The following is an 18,887-nucleotide window of genomic DNA, read 5'->3' as shown; positions in this document are numbered from 1 at the left end:
TATACAAGTATTATATATATTGATTATGCTCAATTTTAAGTAGAGGTTATGCCCAATCTTATACACATATTATATATATAAGTTATGCCCAATTTTCTGTAGAGGTCATGCCCAATTTTATATAAAATGTATGCATAATTTTATATACATTTTATTCGATATATATTTTTTGAAAAGTTTGAAATGTATGTTGAGGCTCGAGCTCGGCTCGAAGCTCGGCTCGAACTCGTTGGGCTCGAGCTCGATAACAATTATAGGCTCGAGACGAGGCTCGGCTCGAAGCTCGGATCAAAATATTTAAATCAAGCTCGACTCGAACATAGGTAGGTTCGGGCTCGGCTCGGCTCGATGCCACCCCTAGTTGCAAGTATGCAAAATCCTCAGAAATATGATTATACTTATTTTTACTAAAAGATTGTTATGTGTACATTAAACTAAATTCGCTTTGTCCTTTCCCATTAGGAAAGGAGTCTCCAATAGTTTATAAAGCCAATCTCTTACATAAATCAAATAATATCTTATAGAAAATGTAAAAGCTAAGCCAAAAACATATAAACCAAACATAGATAGAAGTCAAACCATTTTAGCTCATTTCTTCAAATATTTTACAAAAGCAAATTTGGTCTTTATTTGAAAGAGGGTAATGGGAGGTTATACTTCTTTGCTCATTCTCTCCGGTCTCTTCACTCCACCCACCCCCCACCGATATTGGAAACAAAGCACACAAGCAGGCCATGCAGCTTTACATGCCAGCCATCACAAATGTCACTATGCCAAGATGAGTTATCCTTCGCGTCAAGGCCGACCTGCATGATGCCAATCAGCACAAATGACAACTATGAAGATGATCGTGCCTCACATCATAGGAAAGTTGACTCTCCAAGACTTCAAGAAAGGAAACATGGAAACTAGAAAATATACTAAGAGACCTTGTAAAATAAGAAAGTATCTCAAAGTTGAAAAACGTAAAGATTAGATGCATTATTGTACAGAGCTGACTATCATTCATATCCATCAAATTAATCAAAGTCACTATTTGCACGCTCTTCATGATAGGTGACCCCATGCAACACTAGCTACACAATCTCATGAAAAGTTAAAAGTATCCACACAGGTGCCACGAGGATCCACTAGTGAAGATACAGATGAAGAATCCGTTGGACATGTTGAGAAGATCTCTCCTGTGTGCAACACAAGTTGATTAAGGACAAAAGAGTTTCATCCAATCAAGCACTCTAAGAAGGAATGATCATCTCCAAGGATTTGTTCAACTAGGAAAGTCCGTGTTAAAACATGTTTTTTTCTATAAGGAAAGTCTAGTTGTTGAGAGTTTATCAATCTTTTTTTTTTCTGAAGAAAATAATATCAATCTCAATTCAAAGTCTTTATTTTTCTATACAGAGTTTAATATGAGGAAGTTTTTCGAGAGATTGTTTGATTTCAATTACAATCAAACCCTCAACCCGTTCACCCACAAACTTCAGCTTTCTTCAACCCATAGTGATCAACAAATAATAGCTAGAAAAATTAGACGAAGATTACCTTCATAAAATTGTAAGGATCTTCCAATTGATTCATTATTAAGCCAATTATGTGGTAGTGATCAACATAAAGATGCATAGCTGCCACGTCGAAACTTCACTGCCCATTTGCTACATACTGAAAAAATTGAGAGATAAGAAAAAATATAGTTCCATGGAAAAGTGGTTACGATAGATATATAATAATGAAAAACCAAAGAAAAATGCTTTAGAGTTCACCATCTATTCACATCCATAAGTGTCCTTCTAACAGATTTAACTTGCAAATGCTCAAGCTGAGAATTTACGCTAAATCTGTCACCTGCATGTAAACAGAGTATAAGTAAAACTGAGGTCGGTGCGTGTAGAACTTGCAAGAATGATCGCATTCAACATGATTGACTAGAACAAAACACAAAACACAACTAATAAATTAGATTTTCAGGAACGTTAAATTTTTCCAGGAAAGGTGCTTATACGTCTAAACATTTAAGATCTTTTAAATTTTAATAATATCACATTTCAGTATTTTGGAATCTAATTTTTTTCAAAGGTGCTAGTAAAGTTCTGTTTATGTGATAGAGCAAAAACAATAGTCTTTAGCAGAAAAAAGATTCATCAACTACTAAATACTTTTTTAAGTTATACAATAAGCTCTTAACAGTTTTCCCATTGTATTACTTCCTTGAAGTTTTTTTTCCTTTTATATTTTGAACTGAGTTCCCTATAGTTCTTAAGACTATATACATCTTTAATGTGCTAAAAAATCCCAACAGACAACTAATTTAATATGGCATTTGTAGAGTGCCCTTACACAATATAGAAGCTTAAGAAGCATACTAGTAATATAAAAGATTATGTTCCCTGTTCTACTAGTAAAATTTCCTAAGAAAATAATTCTCTTTTTACTTTAGAAGAGATGTAAGAATTTTTTTTTTCCAACCACTCCAACCTCTAGAGATGTCCTGTGAATCCAGGAGGATTTCATGGTTTAAGAAACCCTCAGCCAGTACTGCTGTATCATACATGCTCAAAATTTCTTATGAAGGCTTTTTTTGGAAAAAAATGTCATTGGGTGGTTAGCTACACTCATTCAGCCATTATTGTTGTATCATCCAAGAGCACCTTGCAGACAAGTAAAAGCCAAGACCAAAGTTGAGTTTGAGGTAAACCATAGTAGTGGAATCTCACTACTTGAACTGGAATGAACTCCCTCGGCTAGAGATTTGTATCTCTAGAAATAACAGAAATGGACAGATAACTGGGATTTATTTCAAAAGAACCTTAGCAAATGCCACCTAGAAAATCTGTTTAGTGTCAGTCTCTATTTAATAACTTGTTAATTCTACGATGGTTATTCCTTTCCAGCCAATTTCAAAAGGAAAACCCTAAAGAGCCACCCACAAATAAAAGATATTTAGTTTTTATTGATGGAAAAATGTGAAATTGAATCTAATTTTTTTTCACAGAAATATGGCTTACATGAATACTTTAGAATAGCTTAAAGAATTCAGCATTAGCAGCTAGACACAAATCACAAACCACACAAGAACATCAACAACTGCAAACTCTAGCCAGTAAACTAGTCATAAGAGGAAATTTGAGATTACAATGAATTCTAGAGCAGGCTATTGTTGGAGCTCATAAAAGAGCAGTAAATAACAGAAAAGGACAAAAAAAAAAACAAACTAAAGAGAATGAAAAAGATTATGAGGCATCATCGTTCAGGGAAATCAGTGAATCTTCAAATGAAAAATAAAGAGAATATCAAGAGGACAAGAGAATATAAGAAAGTAGAACTAGGGAGCTCCTTCAGTAACCCTGGGCCCTCTGGCTATGGCAGTGTGATTTGTAACCACTCTGGTCATGTTCCCCTCCCATATTGTCACCCCTAGGGTATTTCAGATTCCACCTCAGCTAAGGTCCTTGCGCTTCTTCATGGTTTGAGAATTTTTAAGAATAATCTTAGTAAGCCAGTGTGGAAGGAGATTTTTAAACTGTGATCACCTGGGCATAAGGGGACGACTAATTTACAATGGAGATTTGTCCAACAATTCATGGAGAATGAGGGTTTGGTTGCCACTGTCCAGATTGATTGGTCCCATATCCCTCAGGATGCCAACTCTTCAGCTGACCACAACACCAAGAAGGCACTCTCTCTAGGACTCATTTTTTTATGGAATTTCTTCTGAGTTTGTTTCTTCTTGATATATAATTTTTGTGCTCGATGCCCCTTTGTCTCCTCGTCCTTTTTATCCATAACGTTTTTTGCCTTTAGAAATTAAAAAATAAGGAACTTGAGGGATCGTAACCTAAAAAAAAAAAAACATAATATTTCTTTTCCCACCTTTCCTAGCTTTCAACAATCATAATACAAGTTCAAATAAATGAGAATTTAGAGAGAGAGAGAGACAAAGACACAGAAAGAGAGAGAGAGGGAGCAAACTCTACCTCCTTCTCTCCCTTCTCTCCCATCTCTCCCAATGACATGCACCAGGAAAGAGGGGAAAACAAAGAGAAAAATGAAATAGCCAAATGGATTAAACTTACTTCTTCCAACCAAAAGACATACCCAACAGTGGCCATGATGATGTGCAGTGAATGGCATCTGTGCATTCAAACTTTTTCGAAGGATGAAGCCAACAAGGAAATCAATGCTAATTGTAATGACTCACCAATAGTCTCCACAAGAACATAAACCATCCTTAAAATATTGAAATCGACTAATATCCATGACAATTATCTATCTGGCCACTATCTTTGAGATGAACTTAGTAACTGTATGGCAGTCAATACACACTCTTAGATTCTTAGTGACTCGAATAGTTGTTCTGGGTACTAATGATACCAAACGCTATAGCAAATCTCTCACTATGACTAGACAACAAGTATCTCTTCTGCTGTTCCTCCACATCATAGAGTACATCACCTGTATACGGAACATACCCTTCTCGCTCCATCAGCTCACCCAAAACCTTCAAGGTCTCATGTATTTTATCATAAAATGGGTGGGATCTATCATCTGTTATGAATGTATACAGTTTATTTTTAACTTCAATCCAGCTACAAGCTGGTTTTTTCCTCACCCCCTTTCCCTTCATAGCTATTCTCCAAGTCGTTGCATACTTCCGTCTACCACCACCGGCATAAATGTTTGCCATAAGAACATGGCATGCCATATTATCAGGCTCAAGCAGAATAGACATTAATTCAAGTCCTTTATTTCACAACGAAATTACTGCTGAAATCCAGACTGAAATTTTAATTGAGCAAAAAAGGTCTTGTCAATGGAAATCGCTCTCTATAGAATAATTCTTCGGAAGCAACGAACGAGTTGTGGTCTTCTTTGAAAAAAATATTTTTTAACTGAACAATGGCTCTGAATCATCATCTGCGCAAATGCCAGTGCTGCACCGGCGCCCTAATATTGTCTTAGCCAGAAATCAAGAAAAATCGAATTGAAAATGAGAGAGGTACCTAATGGAAGCAATTTGCAATGAAAGACTACTTGATGGAAGCAACTGCAAGGGAAGATGACAATGATAAGAAGAAAATAAGAACTTGAATGGTGAAAGGAAAGGTTTACGGAAGTGAGGGAAGGGAGATTTCCGAGTTTCTCCCTCGAGCATTTACTCTGATTTGAACTTCTCACCTCCGATCCAGTTTACCACCGGTTTGGAACGAATTCACTGGATCGATAATGCAGGGATCTATGAAGTGAATATCGAGAAGATATTGCTGTGAAAGCGGTAAACTGGATACTCTCAGCTGTCACCAAGCTCGTGAAGGAAAAAACTCTTGTGGAGGCACTTCTTCAATTCGAAGTTGAAACTCCTGGAATCTAGTTGACTCCTTCAATGTTTTGCCAGGCTCGTGAAGAAAAAAAACTATCGCAGAGGTGAATCTTCAATTCGAAGTTGAAACTCGCAAGAATGCAAGTCACATAGGGGAGATAACATTCACCCTACGAGATCCTTTCCAGTGCCTACTTTAAATCCATATCGAGGGAAAATAGCGGATGATATATTGAACTGCTAATAATAGTGGGTTCGTTTCCTTAAAAAAAGGGATTCGGATTCAAAACATAAAAAAACAGTGGATAAGACGATATGGTTGTTGGCTTGTAGAAAGTTTAATTTAAAAAAATGACGCATTGAGGGCGCTGTTGTGTAAATCACGTGATTAGCGTAGCGTTTATTTGCCATTCTCACTCGACACTTTAAATTCCAGATCATAAGCGCTGATGAGAAATGATTCCTTGTCCGACACCGCAGTCCAACTCCAGAGAAGGTCGAAGAAGCACTTAATAAGCTGAGACGATTCCTAGACGGACTGGAAAATGCCAATGCTTGGACCGATTTCACGCTGCTGAACACATCTTTTCTTCAAGATTTCTCGATCGAAGCAGACAACAGAGGTACGACAAACTAGCATCGGATTATCTTGCTTTGATTTCTCCGTCAATTTTATCCAGTTCGGCTGTTCTTTTCCTTTCGTCGCGCCTGTCTGTAAGTACCAGAGGTTTTAGATGTATGCTATCTTGAGTGTAGCTGATTAGAGTCTGGAAGTACAGCTCTGGAGTGACAATGGCGACCGGAGTAGTGTTGTGGTTTTTTCTCTCGGTTATTTCTTGCGCGGAGTCGAAGTATATGGCTTACAACACCACGCCGAGTGTTGTTGCTGGAAAAGTCAACGTTCATTTGGTTCCTCACACGCATGATGATGTCGGATGGTTGAAGACCGTCGATCAGTATTACATTGGTTCCAATAACTCGATTCAGGTATTTTTTGTGCGCTTGAGCTGGATTACGTGTGTTTTACCTTGAGTTGAACTTAGTTGTGTAGTTTTTTTTCGACAGGGAGCGTGTGTTCAAAATGTCTTGGATTCTCTTGTTCCGGCATTGCTGGCTGATAAGAATCGGAAGTTCATCTACGTTGAGATGGCAAGTGATAACTGTTTTTTTTTCTTCTGGAACGCTTTATCGATTTTGAAGTTTTATTTGAATCCATTTGCTGACGAGAATGGAGATTTTGTCGTTGGAATGTTATCTATCTTTTCTTTGTGGTCTTTTATTTTTATTTTTATGAGCACTCATAGTTCTATTGCGATTCTTTTCTTGATGGTTGCAGGCATTTTTTCAGCGATGGTGGAGAGAGCAGAGCGATGAAATTAAATCTGTTGTCAAGGGGCTAGTTAACTCAGGGCAACTGGAATTCATGTAAGATTGCCTTTTTTGCTTTTTGACGCTTTAAGTTTCCTCTGAAGTAGAGTAGTTGAATCTATATTCCGTAAGTTCCCTTTTCTCATCCTCTGCTTTAACTTGCTTTGAACGTGCATTTCAGAAATTTGTATTTTTATGGCATACAAGGAGTTGAAAGTAACTTTCTAACATCGAACTTTTTTTACTTTAGTGAATTTCACCACTATACTTCAGTGGTCATAGTAGTGGCTTTCTGTGTACTCCTTATTGTCTGTGGCTCGGTCATGTGTTTTGCAGGAATGGTGGTATGTGTATGCATGATGAAGCAGCACCACATTACCTTGATATGATTGATCAGACAACTCTTGGGCATCGGTTTCTCAAGCAGGAGCTTGACTTCACTCCAAGAATAGGGTGGCAGATTGATCCCTTCGGACATTCTGCTGTGCAAGCCTACTTGCTTGGAGCAGAGGTATCTCTTCCTTGTATGCATAATACTCCTAGACAGATATCATCTTAGGAGTTCCCATATCATCATATAATACTTTGAACTAAAAAGAAATAATAACGTGTATCAAAAAAAAAAAAAAAGAAATAGTTATGAATAAGTCTCTTGATACTTTGGTATCATTTCCAATGTATGGGTCTCTTGTTTTGTGAACTTGCCGCATTGCAAGTCTTTCTAATGTTTTCTCTCTCATTGTGCTCCAAACTATTTTGTTATGTGCTTTATTGCTGCATGAAAGAAATCTACTATCAAGCAAGAAAAAGTTTGCTGATTCCCACCAGCCATCTTTGACCCCATTTATCAGATCAAGTAGCTAGAACCATTTTCTCTTAAAAATGTTTCTTTGAATTTCGTGAACATTTATATTGCATGTGGACCTACTTCATTACACAACCTTGATAAAATTTTTCCAAATCTGTCAGCTTCTTGCTATTAGGTATAAGAAACAAGAAGCAAAGGCAAATACTGAAACTATAAAAGGAAGATATTTAAACAATATTGTCCTACTGAATTACACAACTCAAACTGATCTGGGGCAAATCCACTGAAGACTCTTTATATGTTTCTCCAGTCAACTGAGAGTCCTTGGTGCTAGTTTTACATTCCTAGTTGTATTTCGCAGGTTGGATTTGACTCCCTTTTCTTTGGTCGGATTGATTATCAAGATAGAGCTAAGCGGAAGAATGAAAAGAGTCTTGAGGTTGTATGGCGTGGTTCAAGGACCCTTGGTTCTTCTGCTCAGGTTCTTCATATTTGTTATGTTCCTTCTGTTCATCCATCCAATTTAAGAGTTCTTTCGTTCTTACCTATCTCAGCATTTATCTTGGCAATGATAATTTTGGTTTGCTCTTGATGAAGGTTTTTGCTGGTGCCTTCCCTGAAAATTATGAACCACCCAGTGGCTTTTATTTTGAAGTTGATGATGACTCTGCTGTTGTTCAGGTAATTCCTTTTTATGCATACACTAAAATGTGAGCGTGTCCATCAACTAATTACTATCTGTTGTGGGTTGAAGGATGACATTCTTCTCTTTGACTACAATGTTGAAGAACGAGTAAATGATTTTGTAGCAGCAGCAATGTCACAGGTGAGAGCAACATTTATGCCCTTTAAATATTTTAAATTCTACATTTTTCTTTACATGATTTTTCCTGAACCAAAGTTGACTATCTGCAGTAGGGGAGTAAATGGGTAACGGACAAAGCAGGTAAGGGGCATTCCGTTACAGGCTCCATTTCTCTTATACTTATTCTGATTGAAATGGAACAAACTATTCCAATATCCATTTATTTACCCGTGAATAATTGGGTAAACAGATAAATTAATGGATAAGACAAAATATTCTTATAAAATTAGTACAAAAGTCAAAATAAATAAAAGTGATGGCTAATATATATAGAGATAGAGATCCCAAGAAATGGAATGGGCAATTCCAACTTGGTGGCCCAAAGAGCGAAACTCCCCCAAATAAAATTAAAAATTATTAAATTATCTTTAAATATTATTAGGTAATTGGATAATGGTACTTGGTAGGAATAACTATTTATCCATATATTTTCCATTTAATAAGCAATAAATGGGTAAAAGGGTAAAATTTCTGAATCTTTATTGTGAAAGTTATGTAATCCATATTTGCTCTTCAACAATTTTTATTCCATATCCATTTGTAAGTTGCTGAAGCAAAAGGATAATTGGGTATATGGATAAAATTGCCACCCCTAGCAGCAAGTGAGGGCAACAGTTATGATTTTATGTTTCTTTAAATATTTGCTTTAAATATGCCTCTTTACATATCTGCTTTTGTTGTAATCTTTGTTTGAGTCCTTTTCTTTTCTTTTCTTTCTTGGTCAATTTGTTTCTGTTTCATGATGTACACCACTCCTTTGGGGCTTGTCTTTAAAAAGAAAATAAATACAGACATTGAGATATGAATACTAGCGGAATTGCGAACTGGGAAGGAATCTATGTTTTAGATAAGCTAAGTGATATTCTTGGAAATTGATGAAATGTTCTGTATATAAGACATTTATAGATGCCATCATTTTCCAAAGTCAAATAATGATCATTAGTGGTGTCCTCATGTGGTTCTAATTTTCTTAGTGCTGTCCTGCATTCCATGTACTGGCACAGGAATAGTGACAGTAAACAGTTATACATTTTAACATTCTATTTTATTTATTTTTTATCATTCCATCGAAAATAGTTTAGCACTCCTGTTATCATGTGTCCTTTTTGACTATTAATGCATGCGTTCTTTTTGACTATTAATGCATGCTTTACACCAGAAATCAGTGAGTAAACCATGCTTTTTTTTCTTTTCAGGTTAATATAACTCGTACAAATCACATTATGTGGACCATGAACGGATTTTAAGTATCAATATGCTAATTCTTGGTTCAGACAACTGGACAAGCTCATTCATTATGTGAACAAGGTATTTATGTTAGAAATGAGTTATACAAGCTAGTCGAATTGATACTGTAGATTTAAATCAGTACATAGAGTTGTAACTAAGTTGGTGCTTGCTATTGTTTTTATGGATTACCTGTAATCTGCAAATATAATGAGAAGATTTTTCCCTGGTAACATTAACAACATTGGTGTTTTTCTTCATCTTCAAGTATTTCAAATAGGGAGCCAGAAAGAGATACTTTGGAAATTTATTAATTGTAATTTGGTCTTGATCAGGTAGAAATGCAAAGATACAATTATGTTATATTCATGTAAAAAATATATGTGCATAACGGTGCTTTTTCTTTTCCCAGTTTTTGGGTTCGGTGAATTACATTTCTCATACTTTTAATATCACTGAATACAATGGTTGTAGGATGGGCGTGTCAATGCACTATACTCGACCCCTTCCATTTATACTGATGCAAAACATGCAACAGAAGAGTCATGGCCACTCAAAACTGACGACTACTTCCCGTAAGTGATAATACATCTTGGAAAGAATACATAAGGAAATAAAAGAATATAGTCCTCTTCATGTGTGTGTCTGTGGGCAGGCGGGTGGGTGGGTGGGGAGTTGCTCTTGATTGTCTGATGGATTGACAGACAGATTGTCAGTTTCTGTATCTACCTGGCCTATCTGGCAATGTCATGCCTTGGAATATCTTTTTTCTTTAAGAAAGTTGTCGCCTGCGTACTATTCTGACCATTCTAATCCATTCTCTATCACTATCTTCCAAAATTTCAGTTATGCAGATCGAGCAAATGCTTATTGGACAGGATACTTCACAAGTAGACCAGCTATTAAGGGTTATGTGAGAATGATGAGTGGCTACTACTTGGTAGGATTTTTGTACTCCTTTTATCCTGTTCAAAGTTTCATGCCGTGGTTATCAATTTATATGAGTTCTTTATTATCAGGCTGCCAGACAATTGGAGTTTCTTAAAGGGAGAGATGGTTCAGGGCCTTCAGGCCCTACAACAGAATCTCTGGCTGATGCTCTGGCACTTGCTCAACATCATGATGGAGTTAGTGGAACTGAAAAGCAGCATGTGGCAAATGATTATGCCAAAAGACTCTACATTGGTTATTCAGAGGTGAGACGTCGGCTTGAAGAAGAAAGTTCTTGTCATTCTGTTTTGTACTTCCTTGCTGAGCTGGAATAAATATCTTCCCCAACTTAATATTTCTGTGCAGGCTGCAGAGTTGGTTGAGTCTTCACTCGCTTGCTTGACAGAGTTGAACAAGAGCTCTGGATGCAGAAACCCATCAACTAAGTTTGAACAGGTGAAAAGAAATCATGCTTTGAGACCTAAGTCACAGTGATCCTACGTTGCATGGCAAAAAAGCCAGTATATGCAAGTGGATTACCATATTCATGTTTAAACTGTCATAGAAGAGTAACTATGGAAGACCTCTTAATCTTTAGTAATTAAAATGTGCTGACAGTTAGATTCCGTGTATTTGTCCTTTCTGAATGATCTGTGAATTTGTCTGTCAGTGTCCTCTTTTAAACATTAGCTATTGTCCTGCATCAGAGGCAAAACTTGCCAATGGAAAAGATCTGGTAAGGATCACAAGTACAATTCTTAAATTTAAGGCAAGAAGATGTTTCTTTTTGATAGTGGGGGTATCATCTTTTTTTTTAGGTTGTTGTTGTCTACAATTCTCTTGGATGGAAGAGAGAGGATATTGTTAGAATACCTGTAAGTTTTCATTTTATGGTATCATGATTCTACTGGGTGTTTTTGCTCTTATCTTTCTTAATTAATTGATCTTGATTAATTTCTTTTACACCTTCTCTTTTGTAATTATCTATTCAACTTGTCTAATTTTTTCCAGGTCACCAGTGACTCAATTATTGTACGGGATACTGAAGGAAAAGAAATTGAGTCACAGCTATTACCAATTGCTAATGAAGCATTGGGCATGCGGAACTTCTATGTCAAGGCACAGTTTGGTGTGTTGCCAATTGGTATTCCCAAGTATTGGCTTGCTTTTGCAGCAAGTGTACCTCCTCTTGGTTTCAGAACCTATGTTGTTTCAAGTTCAGAAAGTACAGGTCAGTCTTCATAAAGATTGTTCCAATAAAATTATCAAAATTTCCATGATTTGGAAACTAATTATTTTCAGATTTGCCTTCAATTAAATGTGTACATGTCTGCTTATGTTCATATTTTTCTGTTGTAGGCCCAAAATCGATTCTATCAGAAGTTGAAACGTCTGAAGGAAGTAACAGTGACACTATACATGTTGGGCAAGGAAATCTAGTACTGACTTATGCTGCTGATGAAGGGAAACTAATCCAGTATCATAATACCAAAAGCTCGGTATGTTAAGTGATCTGTGGCACTTTAGGTAACTAGTTCTACTGTTTCCAAATTTTTTTTGGTACTTCTCTTCCAAATCTCCAAGTTGATTTCTTTACCTATTTATTATTGTGGTGAAGTCACTTTTGAATTTACTTTTCAAGAGAAAAGGTCACTTTGAAATTCACCTACATCCTTCTAGCAGCTCAGGATGCTTTTTTTTTTTATCATGGTACATAATGATGTTAAGGACATGATATAGCATTTCTATGATCAGTACAGCAACAACAGCCAGGAAGAGTTGACTGCAATACTCTTTTATTTTCATGTGCATAAACCAGTATATATATACATGTATGAAACCGATATATATGTGTGTATGCCTTCTCTGTTGTTGTTCTTTATAAGTGAACTTTCTGATATGTGTTGTGATGTTTGTTTGTTACTCAAGGTGAAGGCATCTCTACAGCAGTCTTATAAATATTATATAGGAGATGATGGAAGTGGTGCGGATCCTCAGGTAGTTTTTATTGATGAGCTACTGTCCACTATTGTTTTGGTACTTAGTTTTTAAAGTTTTCATACTAAACTATCCGGTCAAAGATAAGTAACCTAAATGCTTCTTTTTACATGTTGAAGGCTTCTGGTGCCTATATATTCCGCCCAAATGGTTCTGTTGCTATAAAACCTGAGGAAAAGGTACATAGAGCCATCTGTACAATTTATGATGTTATATCTTTGATAAGATTTTGTGATCATCCACTTAAGGTGTTTGTTCATTCAAACAATTCTTTTTTTGAAATGTCATTCAAACAGTTCTATGTGACTTCAGGCAGGTTTCACTGTTTTCCGGGGCCCAATTTTGGATGAAGTGCATCAGAGAATCAACCCATGGATATCACAGGTGCTTAACTTTTTTGGAGCTTTATTGGGAAATTTTTTTGAGAATATTATCTCGGAAACCAATTTCTTGTTCCAGTCTTTTTGAGTTGATTGGTGAGTATAAATATCTTGGATTTATTAGTTGGGAAATAGGTTACCTAATTTGGTTAGTCATTTTGGGAGGGCCTTGGGACCCAACTTCACCTAAACAATGATAGGAACAAAACTATTTGATAATAAATGACATCTTATACTTATAGAAATATAAATACGTAAATGAATAATATATAGACATAGTCATGTATTTTATTTAACAAATCATCATATTCTCATCTATGAAGAGTACCAGACAAAGTTATGGTAATTTTTTATTATTAATTGATTGACTTAAACACTTATCCAGCTTAGTAAATGAACATAAAATTTAAGTTATATTACTGTATTTGAATATAACTTATTGTATTTGAACTTTCATATGAATTTCAATTGAATAGTAAGACAATTGTTCTGGATAAAAAAAAATCTTTTCTCACTTTGTTTTTTAGGAATTCCAACTTAAAGCAAGTGAGAATGCTGAAGGATTAAAGGATGTAATGAACATAAGTTGAGCAGGAATATAAAATGAAGTTTCAGAATGAACTCAATTAGGTGAGCTAACCCATAAATAAATGCTATCTCTAATATGACCTTGATTTTTGGAATTTCCACTGTCAGAAATATTCAGAAAGCATTCAAAGTTTACCTTCTATTTGTTTCTTGTTTTCAGCTGGTCAATTTTCTAGAATATTAGCATCTTCATCATTCAAACTCCATGGAGCTCTACAATGCAGATAAGCAAACCCAAGTACTTGCAATTGACTCACTGGGATTGCCTAGTACTATTTTTTAAAATTATTTGACATTTAAAAAGAATTTGTGAGCAAATAACCAGCCTGGCTCAAGGTTTCTGACCTGGGCTTGTGAACCTGAATCCCGGGTCAGGTTGCCTGAATTGGGTCGGGTCACCCCAAATTGCCCTGGGTTAAGAACTGGGCTCTGGGGCGAGTGGGGGGGCGGTTTTTATTGCCAAAAATAGAATGGGCATGCTCGACTCCTTACTTGACCTGACTGGCCCCCCTGAAAAACTTTGTCAATCCGACTAAGTTGCGGATCTACTCGCCAGCAGAAAACCATGGTCTGGCCATGTATCGATCAAGTAAAATACCTTCAGCTCTGACATCATTTAAGTTTGTTCTTCTTTGAATGTGCCTCCAAATTTGCCTTGCATTTTAGAAATTGACTACTAGTTTGTTGTACCTTTTAAAATGAGCTTGCCTTAATGTGACAGGCTCATTTTACTGTTATGTGAAATTTCCTTGTTCTGTTTTTTTCTGAATGCAGTAGATTATATTAAATAGGAAAACAGAAGCATCGTCTAATCTATTTCTTCATGAGATGTTGAAACCTCACAGTGATATTTTTGTTGTTTGTGAAAATGGATCCATAATCACGAGTCATGTGTTCATTTTTTGTTACATTTTCGGGCTATATTTGCTTACAGTAAATGCGGCCTAGGTTCTTTTTGAGAAACAGCACGCTTGTGGCCTTTTCTGGAAATAAGGCAGGCTAGAAGACCACAATTCGAAAACTCCCCTAAATGTTTTATCATGTTGCTTTCTCTTCCCGTCAAGTCTATTAGACATAATGATATAGGTAGAACTAGTTATATAAGAAAAAGGTCAACTATTTATCTGGGTTTTACCCTCATCTTAGGTCTCACAGAACACTCTTAACAGCTATAACCTTGTTACTTTATGAGAATAAGGTACAGTTGTATCCTTGAAGAATACTTGTATCTTCTTTGCTTTTTCTGTTTAAGTTACAGTGTTGAAAAGGTTTAATAGTGAGAAATCAAGTCTTCATTTCTATCTGTTATCCTCTATCATATACTCTAGTTCTGACTCGAGGGGAACGACTTGTTCTGGAAAAGCATTTTTAACTTCCCCCCTGTAACATCTATCTAACTCTTATTTTTTCTCTTCTATTTGTGCTTTGTTTTGCCTAAATAATTCCTGTCCTTAGTCTAACTTCTAATTCATAGAAGAAAAAGAACAAGTTTAACATTGTTTGTTATCATATATTGGTGATTTTCTATTGCAGATCACACGAGTGTACAAAGGAAAGGAACATGCTGAATTTGAGTTCAATGTAAGCATATATTTGGTACATGGAATATATTTTATATTTATATCTTGGAGAACCACATTCCCTGGCTTGCCGGGGTTGTCTGCTTCATTGGTGTAGACAATAAGGCCAACAAATCTCTTTAGTGGTGATTGGGATTTTGCTTCATTTGATAACTTCTCTCATGTCCTTTTATTCATTTATTTCAATTATACAAGTATGATTTCCTGCATAATAGGTTGGGCCTATTCCAGCGGATGATTTCATTGGCAAAGAAGTTGTTACTCAATTTATGACAATAATGATGACCAATAAAGTATTTTACACAGATTCTAGTGGACGCGATTTTATTAAAAGGGTATGCTCCTTTGTGCTCCTTTGAAGTTGTATCTGCAATTGTCTCTTTCCTCTCTATTCTGGGATGGCATGTGCCATATTTAGTCTTTTTTCTCATTCAAGTGAGGTGCTTATTATATTTTTAATGTAACAAATCCTAGCATTTATTTGGTTCTACTCATTATTTTTGAAGAGATCAAGGATTTTTGCTTGTCTCTGAGATGAAATATTTCTGAGTATCTTCATACTCATCAATAGCATCTGGATATATGTGTTTCTAGCATCCAAGAGCTGAAATTTTTGTCCAGGCAAGAAAAAAAAAGTACTCTTACTGTGTGAGGAATTGGTAATAGACTTGTAAAGTTTAATATTTTATGAATAACTGTGTAATTCCTTGTCCGGATTCATTTTAGACTGAAATTATGTATGCAGATTCGAGATTATAGGCCAGATTGGGACCTGCAAGTTAATCAACCTGAAGCTGGAAATTATTATCCTGTAAGTTTTTCTTTGCATTTGATTCATTTATATTTCGTTTTCCAGATATAGTAGGTTGTAGTGAAATCATAGATTTCTAGAATTTTTGTTTCATAGATCATGCTCTAAGAGATTCATCAAGTATTTTGTAGTCTTTGTCTATACTGGAGAACATCAATGACATGGTCCTGCATTCCAGATTAATCTTGGCATATACGTTAAAGATAATGGCACAAAGTTCTCTGTATTAGTAGATCGCTCTGTAGGGGGGTCTAGTATTAAGGATGGCCAAGTAGAGTTGATGCTCCACAGGTTGGTTCCTTCTGTACCAATTTTTTATGAACTGTCAAATAATGATCTTACTTCAAGATCTCAAGCTACTGATTTACTAGCATTTCGTTAATTGAATTGTTTAAGATAAATCATGTGTCTCTCCTTTCATAGGAGATTGCTTCATGATGATTCAAGAGGTGTTGCAGAGGCACTTAATGAAGTGGTTTGTGACGAAAATCAATGTGAAGGGCTAACAGTACGTGCTTCTGAAATGCTACCCTATGCTTATGCTTCCATCTTTTGATTTGTAAATAAGTATTATTGCTTCCCTAATCCTTACACTTCATGGATCATAGCTCCAGTGGCAGTTTCTGAAAGGTTTGTATAGTTTGTCAACAGGAAACCTGTCTCATTTATGTCTAGTGATTGTTATAGGAAACCTGTCTTCATGGATTGTAGCTTTTGCATCAGTTCACCGAGAAAAAAACTGGATGTTCTTATCACAGCTTCTATCTGATGCTTCGTCAACTAAACAGGTTAAAGGAAAATTTTATCTAAGAATTGATCCTCTGGGTGAGGGTGCTAAATGGCGAAGAAAAGAGGGCCAGGAGATATATTCCCCATTTCTGCTTGCTTTCACAGAACAGGTAAAAGACCTTTAGGTTATTATTTTCTCCTTGACTCATAGAGTAACAATCACAACTCACTGGCCTTAACCATTTCACAGGATGCAGGTAAGTGGACCAGTTCCCATGTCACGTCTTTCTCAGCTACTGGTCCCTCGTACAGTTTACCTGATAATGTTGCTCTGATAACACTTCAGGTTTGTATTTGTGCTGATAAAAGAAGCTTCTGTTTTGTTGTTCTCATTCATTATAATACGAGTAAGTCCTTTCTGAAAGTAATGCCTAAGATATCAGATGGTAGGCTAACTGTATAAAGTAATGGCTAAAGATGGCAGATGGTAAGCTAATTGTATTTCTAAAGTCTCTAGCAAATTACTATGTTTGTCCATTCCATGATTGCACAAACCATCCGTATGCTGTGGATTTTGGATTGCCAATGACCGATATCGACATCAGTTGAACAGCTTTTTTTATCTACTTTGGGATCTAGTGCTTTTGAAAATTGAAAGAAGTTTATTAGTAAACTTTCAACATCTTGAAATTCATTTTAGATTGATTTACTAATTCCATATTCTTTATATAAGCTTTTCCAGGGTTAATAGTGCTCTTACTATTTGAATCTAACTTTCACATGTATATCTTGTTAATTTTGAACTCCTATACCAGCCAGAGTGCTTGTAAACAGAGACTGCACGAGGCTACCCATCTGTGTAATGAATCTCTGGGTATCAGGAATTGAAACAAAAGACAGGCATCTAAGATTTCTTTGTGTTCTTTTGAGTTCACCCCAACATGATTTGAATAAGGCTATGGAGGAGATTGTGATCAGCAATGTCTTTATAAGATAAATAGAAGTGTCTCACTTGATGTTCTGTGTTTTCCATGTTCCCATAGGAGCTTGAAGATGGAACTGTTCTTCTGCGGTTAGCACACTTATATGAGGTTTAGTTTCTCTCTTAGCTGGTTTTAATCTTTCATCCTTATTTTGGCTTAAACAAAAACCTGTCTTCACTTGTCTTTAACATTGCTACTTGTTAGTATTTCTTCTTGACCTCTAACTTTGCTTTGTTTTGAATACCAAAAGATGGGAGAGGATGAGCATCTCTCAGTGATGTCAAGTGTCGATTTAAAGAAGTTGTTCTCTGGCAAGAAGGTAAGAAAAATCACCCCATAATCTAGAGATAGCATATGGATGCCTGATTACGGCCTTATCAGAATCACCTTCTTTACATTCTGAATGTTGTTAGCATCATCTCTACTTGCAATTATATGGCACAGCAGAATTGGAAAAGGTATCCTTGTATTTGCTGGTTCAGCCGTAAAACACTCCTGATCATAGTGACATATGGTTCTGTGTTTGGGGTTGGATCAGTAGCTTATCACCTTTTGATTCTGATGCAATAATGGCGAATAGCTATGCGTCATTTCACCATGGAATTCGACAAACCATCTGCATTCCCTGAAACATGTAGACATATTGTTTCAGGTTTAGAATGTAGAGTGCTTTCTTTTCCAAAGTGATCCCTGATTCGAGGTCCAACTTTGTCTTCTCAGATTAACAAGATAACGGAGATGAATTTATCTGCTAACCAAGAAAGAGCAGATATGGAAAAGAAGCGGCTGGTCTGGAAAGTGGAAGGTGCAACCAAGGAGGTACCTGTGATGAGAGGGGGACCTGTTGATCCTTCCAAGCTGTTGGTGGAGCTAGCTCCCATGGAAATCCGTACCTTCATCATCAGTTTCGATTATATCTCCTTCCTAGAGCAGGTTAATCCCTAAAAGACGGGTAGTAAGTCCACATTCTACAGCTGTTGGATCAGTGCAAGTGGTAAAGTTTGGATGCCATTGCAAACGCGTCCAAACTCCTAGTCCCTCTATGATGTCATTTCTTTTGTCACATTAGAAGAGTTGGCCATTTTTAGGGTGTAACTGCAATAATAAGGTATTTGTAGGTTTTAAATGCAAACATTTTAACCCTTTCTTGTTTCAAAGATAGTCGAGTTTTAATTTTGCAATTAACACTAACTTATTGTCTGTATTCCCACTGAATACGGAATAAGCATGCATGATTTGTCGCTCAGAAGCACTGAATTTAACTGAGTGGTATATGGTGGAGAATGCAAATGACTCTTGGACACCA

At 36.2% G+C, this 18,887-nt stretch overlaps 1 long non-coding RNA gene and 1 pseudogene across 4 annotated transcripts; one reads left to right on the top strand and one right to left on the bottom strand.

The window, feature by feature from the left end:
• Positions 1-477: 477 nt before the first annotated feature.
• On the bottom strand, positions 478-5,553 carry LOC137964001 (uncharacterized). 4 transcript variants are annotated; one of them, XR_011115272.1, is made up of 5 exons: positions 5,154-5,553; positions 4,998-5,041; positions 1,761-1,842; positions 1,543-1,659; positions 478-806 (listed from the first exon to the last, which is right to left on the bottom strand). It is a non-coding gene; the product is annotated as an uncharacterized lncRNA (long non-coding RNA). The 4 variants fall into 4 exon arrangements; XR_011115270.1 differs by having other exon boundaries at positions 5,173-5,553; XR_011115273.1 differs by lacking the exon at positions 4,998-5,041 and having other exon boundaries at positions 5,173-5,553.
• Positions 5,554-6,106: 553 nt separating this feature from the next.
• Positions 6,107-18,742, top strand: LOC137961946 (alpha-mannosidase At3g26720-like; annotated as a pseudogene).
• The last annotated feature ends 145 nt before the right edge of the window (positions 18,743-18,887 follow it).

This window comes from Aristolochia californica, unplaced genomic scaffold (genome assembly GCF_029961685.1).
Source record: "Aristolochia californica isolate CCGP_79_NKW_82.1479 unplaced genomic scaffold, dmAriCali1.0.hap1 SCAF_4, whole genome shotgun sequence".
Taxonomy (NCBI): domain Eukaryota; kingdom Viridiplantae; phylum Streptophyta; class Magnoliopsida; order Piperales; family Aristolochiaceae; genus Aristolochia; species Aristolochia californica.
This window is presented reverse-complemented; position numbering and strand designations above follow the sequence as displayed.